The sequence below is a fragment of the Rhinoderma darwinii genome, chromosome 5 (assembly GCF_050947455.1).
Source record: "Rhinoderma darwinii isolate aRhiDar2 chromosome 5, aRhiDar2.hap1, whole genome shotgun sequence".
Classification (NCBI taxonomy): domain Eukaryota; kingdom Metazoa; phylum Chordata; class Amphibia; order Anura; family Rhinodermatidae; genus Rhinoderma; species Rhinoderma darwinii.
Genome location: NC_134691.1, coordinates 258,119,435 through 258,128,595, shown reverse-complemented (window position 1 = coordinate 258,128,595; position 9,161 = coordinate 258,119,435).

Genomic DNA, 9,161 nt, shown 5'->3' with positions numbered 1-9,161 from the left:
GTGACATCATCTATAATAAAAAAAAGAGCAATTAGTATCAATCAAGTACAATATAATCAACATGTCAAATAGATGGAAATTGATGTTAACCCATATCACCAATGAGAACCAGTGTCAGAGGAATCTATACCAATCCACCCAATGCGAAATCAACATTCAAACACTTAGGTTTTAGAGTATCGAGCCTCCCTATCCATTGTAATTCTCTCAATTTCAGGAGCTTGGTCCTGTCACCTCCCCTTCTAAGTGGCGGGATGTGGTCTAAGATCCAAAATCTCATTTGTTGCTCAGTGTGACCCAATTCAGCAAAATGTTTAGATACAGGGAGATCCAATTTCTTCTTCCTAATAGTGTAGTGTAGTGCTCGATCTTGGCGGCATTCGTCTCAGTCAGAGCGGATGTGGGTCCAATTAAAGCAAAAAAACAAACGTATTTGACTAAACCTAGAGTTGGTTGTTTTCCGTGCTTATGCTGTGTCAATTGTAATTTAATGCACAAGGGCCCCTATTTAGAGCACCCCACAACGGGTAGACTGTTCCAGATTAGACATTATCTTACATGCAATAACGATTTTGTTATCTATGTTCTCCAATGTCCCTGCAAATTGCTCTATGTGGGTGAGACCACCTTGGACCTCAAAACTAGACTTAATCAGCATAGGTACACTATTAGGAAGAAAAAATTGGATCTCCCTGTATCTAAACATTTTGCTGAATTGGGTCACACTGAGCAACAAATGAGATTTTGGATCTTAGACCACATCCCGCCACTTAGAAGGGGAGGTGACAGGAACAAGCTCCTGAAATTGAGAGAATTACAATGGATAGGGAGGCTCGATACTCTAAAACCTAAGGGTTTGAATGTTGATTTCGCATTGGGTGGATTGGTATAGATTCCTCTGACACTGGTTCTCATTGGTGATATGGGTTAACATCAATTTCCATCTATTTGACATGTTGATTATATTGTACTTGATTGATACTAATTGCTCTTTTTTTTATTATAGATGATGTCACATCTATTTGGATATCACCCTTGTGGACTCATTGAATCACTGCTCCTTATCCTCTATATGGCTGGTCACCCTGCTATTGTGTTTTACTGTACTAAATTTTAATTATTTGGATGCTATCTAATCATGAGTGAGTAATGAGTTGGCTAGAGGCATGCATAGTCTCTTTTGCCTGGACCCAATGTGACACATGTGCTCTCCAACACTGCTTCTTACACGCTTATTGGTATGGCAGGGACATTTGGGAGCGCACTACTACACATATGTGTGGTATCCACACATATAAGTGTCGGTGCTATCCCTCTCTTTGGTGGTCAAGGATTGCGTTTGCGGTTTTTTGACCTCCTTGTGTCCCAAACGCTGTATGAGTGTGATTTCCCCCTTTTGGATTGTAGCCGTTTTTGTGTACGGGTCCCGGTGATCTAATAACACTTCAGTGCCTACCTTCCTATACTAGCCTCAGTGGGTATGCATCCACTTTTCGCTAATAAAATGATTCCATATTAACTGGCGCTTAAGTAGTGTTGCGTTGAGATACGTGCCCTCTTGTTTGCCAATTCTCAAGATGGTGCCCGCATTATCCATCTGCTTAGTACGCATGTGCGATAACGCGCTACACATCCGGGACACCGTAGTATTCAGCCATTTTCCGCGCATGCGCAGAAGCACCTCGTGGACGCCGCCATTGCGGCGTAACGATGCAGTCTCCTCAGGTGATATCATTTTTAACCATTGTTTTCACCATTATTGCACAGGTGTTGGTATCAACGGTTATTGATACTTTACACTATTTATACGTTCCTGTTGGATATGATTACACTTATTACTGTTTGGTCACCATTATGTCTAATCTACTCCTATGGGAGTACATAATGTCTGTCATTTTCACATTTGCTTGACATTTGATAATGTATGTAACTGATTACTAATTTTGTACATTTTGATTGGCACCTTGTTTTATACTGTGTTGCATTCACATGTCCTTTGCTTGAGAAAGGCTCTAGTGCTTGGAGCTGAAACGTCGCACATGGGGCAATAAAGTACCCTTTTTTTCCACTTTAAACTACGGAGTGATGCCTATTTTTTGGATTGAGATTTATATATATATATATATATATACCTCTAAGGCTTTGTTCACATCTGCGTCAGGGCTCCGTTCCATCGGAGCTTTCCGTCAGAACGGAGCCCTGACTGACACAAACGGAAATCAGAGGCTTCCGTTTCCATCACCATTGATTTCAATGGTGACGGATCAGGTGCCAATGGTTTACGTTTGTCTCAGTTGTGCAGGGGTTCCGTCGTTTTGATGGAATCTATAGCGTAGTCGACTGCGCTATTGATTCCGTCAAAACGGCGGAACCCCTGCACAACTGAGACAAACGGAAACTTTTGTCACCGGATCCATCACCATTGAAATCAATGGTGATGGAAACGGAAACTTCTGGTTTCCGTTTGTGTCAGTCAGGGCTTCAATGCAGATGTGAACAAAGCCTTAATCTTTCAATTTAGGAGTTTCATTCAGTCCTATCGCCACAGGTATCAAGCTATAAAATCAAGCACCTAGCCATGCAATTACACAGTCCTTTACAAACAGTGTGGTGCTGTAATAAGCTGCCACCATTGCAACAAGTCAGTTTGTGATTTTTTTTTGCTTTCTAGTTCTTCCACAGCCAACTGTAAGTAGCATTATTGCAATGTGGAAGCATTTAGGAACCACAGCAACTCAGCCACAAAGTGGCAGACAAAATAAAGTTACAGTGTGGGGTCGCCGAGTGCATAAATGTCGCCAGAGCTCTGCTGCCCAATAACTGCAGAGTTCTAAATCTCCTCTGTCATTAACATTAACCCCTTCTCACACCTTGGCGTAATTACACGTCCAGGTGAGCAGTAGCTTCGCGCACCTGGGCGTGCAGCTACGTCGGCGCTTTAACAGTTAACCGCCGCACGGCAGTTAACTGTGCATGGTATCTGCCCTGCTCTCCCTTTTGCCGATCAGAAGCCCATCGCCGCTGATTACGGCAATTAACTCCTTAGATGATGCGGTCGATTGTGATCGCCGCATTTAAGGGGTTTAGAGCAGATTGGCAGCCCCCACATGCATTCACGGGGGCTGCCGATTGTTGTCAAGGCAACCGGAGGCCAGGCAATGGCTTCTGGGCTGCCATGTATGGAAGCTTCCTGTCAGAATGACACAAAAACAGTTGGAATACATTACACTACATAGGTAGTGTAATGTATACTAACAGAGATCAGAGCTGCATGTCTTCAAGTCCCCTGGAAGGACAAAAAAAAAAAGTAAAGAAAAGGTAATAAAAATGTTTTATAAAAGTGTACAAATAAAAGTTTTGAGTTATATAAACAGAACTGATTTTTTTCCTATAAGAATTTTATTATAAACAAAAATATGAAATGTTAAAAAATGTAGACATATTTGGAATCACCACATTTGTAACGACCCAAACGATAAAACTATAATTTCATTTTTCCAGCACGGTGAACACCACAAATTTTTTGGGGAAACAACTATGCCAGAATCACAATTTATTGGTTGCCACACCTCCCAAAATATAGAATAAAAAGTGATCAAAAAGTTGCATGTACCCCAAAATAGCACCAATACAAACTACAAAACCCGTCCCGCAAAAAAACAAGCCCTTACACAGCGTTTTTGACAAAAAAAACAAACAGTTATGGCTTTCAGAATATAGTGACACAAAAAATCAATTATTTTATAAAAAAGTGATTTTATTGCTAAAACGCTGCAAATCATAAAACATACATATGGTATCGCCGTAATCGTATCGACCCGCAGAATAAAATTAAATTGTCATTTACAGCCCACAGGGAACGCCTTAAAAAAAAGGATAAAAAACTTTGTCAGAATTGATGGTTTTTGGTCATTTTGCTTGCTAAAAAATGGAGTAAAAAGTGATAAAATATCTCATGTACCCTAAAATGGTACCAATGAAAAATATAGATTGTCCTGCAACAACAATTGTCACTCTGTTTTTGGGCTAGCTCAATTAAGTGGCTTGTGATTTAAGTGGAGTTATTAAACCGGAGTTAAAAAGAGCCGTTAAAGTCCCTGTTAGTACTCTTCTTTTCTTTTACTTTTTCAATTGTTCACAGTTTTTTTGTAACTGGGATAATGGTTAGCAAGATTGGAGGTTTTCTTCAGTGCACAGTTTTCATATGTATGCACGACTGGAGCCAGAGTTCCAGGGTGAATACCTCTGTGGCAGATGTGAGCATGTTGTTCACCTGGAAGCTCGCATTAGAGATCTAGAGGAGCATAATACAACACTGAGGGCGATAGACAATCTTGAGCGGAGCATGCTGCTCACTGAGCAAGCAGTTAGTGGGGTAGAACTGGAGGGTAAAGACATGGGTCAGCAGGATCAGGCAAGTAGCTGGGTTAATGTAGTTAGGGGCAGTAGAAAGGGGTCAAAGAAAAGAAAGGCCAATCTTGTTTCTGACATTCCAAGCAAAATTGCCAAGTTGGGTGATGATGCAAGGGTGTCGGTCTCAGAAATGGCAGCCCTAGTGGATACTGATCTCCCTAACAGCCGGGAGAACAGCCCAGCTAGTAGTCGGCGGGATGGTAATGCAGGTAAGCCAAGACAATTGATAGTTGTAGGGGATTCTATAATCAGGAAGACGGATAGAATAATTTGTCGCCAAGACCGCCTCAACTGGATGGTTTGCTGTCTCCCAGGTGCCAGGGTTCGGCATGTGGTGGAACGGGTGGACAAATTGCTGGGAGGGGCTGGTGATGATCCAGCTGTCGTGGTCCAAGTGGGTACCAACGACAGAATAAATGGTAGGTGGAGGAGCCTTAAGAATAATTTTAAAGAACTAGGCTACAAGCTGAAGGGAAGGACCTCCAAGGTAGTATTCTCAGGAATACTGCCTGTGCCATGCGCATCACAGGAAAGACAGCGGGAGCTCAGGGAGTTAAATGCACAGCTGAAGTCTTGGTGTAGAGGAGAAGGCTTTGGGTTCCTAGAGCAATGGGCTGACTTTTCATTGGGGTACAAACTGTATTCTGCAGATGATTTGCACCTAAATGGAAGGGGGTCCGCTGTGCTGGGGGAGAGAACTCTAGCTGGGGTGGCGGAGTATTTAAACTAGGGCTGAGGAGGGAGGCCAATGTAGAAAATAAAGGGGTAGTTAGGTTAGAGAGGGGTCAGACTATATTGGTGGGGGGAGAAACAGACGGTGGAGAGAGGACTAGCAAAGAAGATAAGGAGATCCTTTCGTTACAAAACAGCAATGAAAATAAAAAAGCCCAAATAATGTCAAATAATCACATTTCTGATACTGAAAGTGAAACATTTAAAGGCAAGTTAAAATGTATGTTCACAAATGCCAGAAGTCTAGCAAGCAAAATGGGGGAGCTGGAGGCCTTGGTACTGGAAGAGAATATAGATATAGTTGGTGTTGCTGAAACATGGCTAGACTCTTCACATGATTGGGCTGTAAATCTACAGGGTTTTACACTGTTTCGGAAAGACAGGGCGAATAGGAAAGGTGGTGGTGTATGTCTGTATGTAAGAAGCCATACGAAGGGGAGTGTAAATGAGACATTAGAGGGTGAAGATTGTGAGGAGGTTGAAACCTTGTGGGTGGAATTACAAAGGGAGGTAAACACTGAAAAAAATTACTTTTGGTGTAATCTACAGACCTCCCAATATAACTAAGGAGATGGAAGGTCAGCTATATAAACAGATGGAGCGGGCTGCACAGGCTGGTACAGTAGTGATAATGGGAGATTTAAGTTACCGGGATATTAATTGGTGTCATGGTTCGGCTTCAACTGCAAAAGGGAGACATTTCCTCAACCTGTTGCAGGAAAATTTTATGGGCCAGTTTGTGGAAGATTCAACTAGAGGTGAAGCTCTGTTGGATCTGGTCATTTCTAATAATGCAGAGCTTGTTGGGAATGTTAATGTTCGTGAAAACCTCGGTAACAGTGATCATAATATAGTTATATTTTACATTTACTGTAAAAAACAAACACAGGCTGGGAATGCAAAAACACTTAATTTTAAGAAGGCCAATTTCCCCAGGATGAGGGCTGCAATTCAGGATATAGACTGGGAAGAACTAATGTCAAATAATGGTACAAATGATAAATGGGAGATTTTCAAATCTACTTTGGGTAATTATACTGCAAAATGTATTCCTATAGGTAACAAGTATAAACGACTAAAATTAAACCCCACATGGCTTACACCTTCTGTAAAAGGGGCAATACATGACAAAAAAGGGCATTTAAAAAATATAAATCTGACAGTACAGCTGTAGCCTTTGTAAAATATAAAATCTGAAAAAAAGGTAATAAAATGAGCAAAAATACAAAATGAAAGGCAGGTGGCCAAGGATAGTAAAACAAATCCCCAAAAATTATTCAAGCATATAAATGCAAAAAAAACAAGGTCTGAACATGTAGGACCCCTAGATAGTGGTAATGGGGAGTTGGTCACAGGGGATCAAGAGAAGGCAGAGATACTAAATGGGTTCTTCTGCTCTGTATATACAACAGAAGAAAGAACAGCTGATGTAGCCGCTGCCAGTGCTGTTAATATATCAGTTGATATACTGAATTGGATGAATGTAGATATGGTGCAAGCTAAATTTAATAAAATAAATGTAGACAAGGCCCCGGGACCAGATGGGTTACACCCTAGAGTTCTTAAGGAGCTTAGTTCAGTTATTTCTGTCCCCCTCTTCATAATATTTAGAGATTCTCTCGTCACTAGTATAGTGTCAAGGGACTGGCGTAGGGCAAATGTGGTGCCTATTTTCAAAAAGGGCTCTAGGTCTTTGCCGGGAAATTATAGACCAGTAAGCTTAACATCAATTGTGGGGAAAATGTTTGAGGGGCTATTGAGGGACTATATTCAGAATTATGTGACAATAAATAGTATTATAAGTGACAGCCAGCACAGTTTTACTAAGGACACAAGTTGTCAAACTAACCTAATCTGTTTTTATGAAGAGGTGAGCAGAAGCCTAGACAGAGGGGCCACTGTGGATATAGTGTTTTTGGACCTTGCAAAGGCATTTGACACTGTCCACCATAGACGTCTAACGGGTAAATTAAGGACTATAGGTTTAGAAAGTATAGTTTGTAATTGGATTGAGAATTGGCTCAAGGACCGTATCCAGAGAGTTGTGGTCAATGGTTCCTACTCCGAATGGTCACCGGTTATAAGTGGTGTACCCCAGGGTTCAGTACTGGGACCACTATTATTCAACTTATTTATTAATGATGTAGAGGATGGGATTAATAGCACTAATCTATTTTTGCAGATGACACCAAGCTATGTAATATAGTTTAGACTATAGAAGATGTTTGTGAATTGCAAGCGGATTTAAACAAACTGAGTGTTTGGGCATCCACTTGGCAAATGAAGTTTAATGTAGATAAATGTAAAGTTATGCACCTGGGTACGAACAACCTGCATGCATCATATGTCCTAGGGGGAGCTACACTGGGGGAGTCACTTGTTGAGTAGGATCTTGGTGTACTTGTAAATCATAAACTAAATAACAGCATGCAAAGTCAACCAGCTGCTTCAAAGGCCAGCAAGATATGGTCGTGTATTAAAAGAGGCATGGACTCACAGGACAGGGATGTAATATTACCACTTTACAAAGCATTAGTGAGGCCTCACCTAGAATATGCAGTCCAGTTCTGGGCTCCAGTTCATAGAAAGGATGCCCTGGAGTTGGAAAAAATACAAAGAAGAGCAACGAAGCTAATAAGGGGCATGGAGAATCTAAGTTATAAGGAAAGATTAAAAGAACTGAACCTATTTAGCCTTGAAAAAAGACGACGAAGCGGGGACCTCATTAACTTATATAAATATATGAATGGCAGATACAAAAAATATGGTGAAATCCTGTTCCATGTAAAACCCCCTCAAAAAACAAGGGGGCACTCCCAACGTCTGGAAAAAGAAAGGTTCAACCTGCAGAGGCGACAAGCCTTCTTTACTGTGAGAACGGTGAATTTATGGAATAGACTACCGGAGGAGCTGGTCACAGCAGGGACAGTAGATGGCTTTAAAAAAGCTTAGATAATTTCCTAGAACAAAAAAATATTAGCTCCTATGTGTAGAAATTTTTTACTTTCCCTTTCCCATCCCTTGGTTGAACTTGATGGACATGTGTCTTTTTTCAACCGTTCAAACTATATATATAACTATGTAACTATGTGCAGCCACATACACACACATTAACGTTAATCAAGTGTCCTGACAATGAATAGACATTACCTCCAGCCAGGACGAGATGTGTATTCAGAATCCTGACCACTTCTGTAGCGTCTGTGTGAGACTACAGCACAGCACAGCGAGATCTCGCTGTAAATGACCATTTACAGCGTAATCTCGCGAGACTACGCCTGCTATGCTGTAAATCACAGAGAAGTGCAGAGAAGTGTCAGGATTCTGAATACACATCCCGTCCTGGCTGGAGGTAATGTCTATTCATTGTCAAGACGCTTGATTAACGTTATTGTGTGTGTTTGTTGCTGCACATAGCGATATAGCTATATCGCTATGTGCTGTGTAAATGAATGGGGAGATGTGTATGATGCTGATTGGTCAGCGTCATACACTTCTCTCCACAACGCCCACTTGGTCAAAAAGTAAAACACGCCCAGTTGGTCATTAAGAAACTCATTAGCATAAAGCTAAAATAGGTCATAACTCCGTCAAAAATTGTCGTTTTTCTAAATAAAAAACACTGCTGTAATCTACATTATAGCGCCGATCACATTATGTACAAGATAGGGCACTTATAATGTGGTGACAGAGCCTCTTTAAATGTGAATGTGAAGCTATTTTCACAATTAGGCTGTTTTGTACAGAGCCGTAATTGGGCACCCATATAAGTGCATGGGGCCTTTACTGTACCTTTGGACATCTCTGATTTTATACACATTGATTTTAAGGGAGAATCACTTCATACATATGGCACCCAATGGAGCATTGTAGGGAGCCACGCGGATTCCTGTACGACCTGGAGCGATGCAGAACTCTGTATGCCGCTGTACAGCCTCCATGCTGTGTTAATAAGGCCTTATGCTGGCTTCTTCTTTTGTCAGACTACTTACAGTATATCCCAATAGCACCTGCTG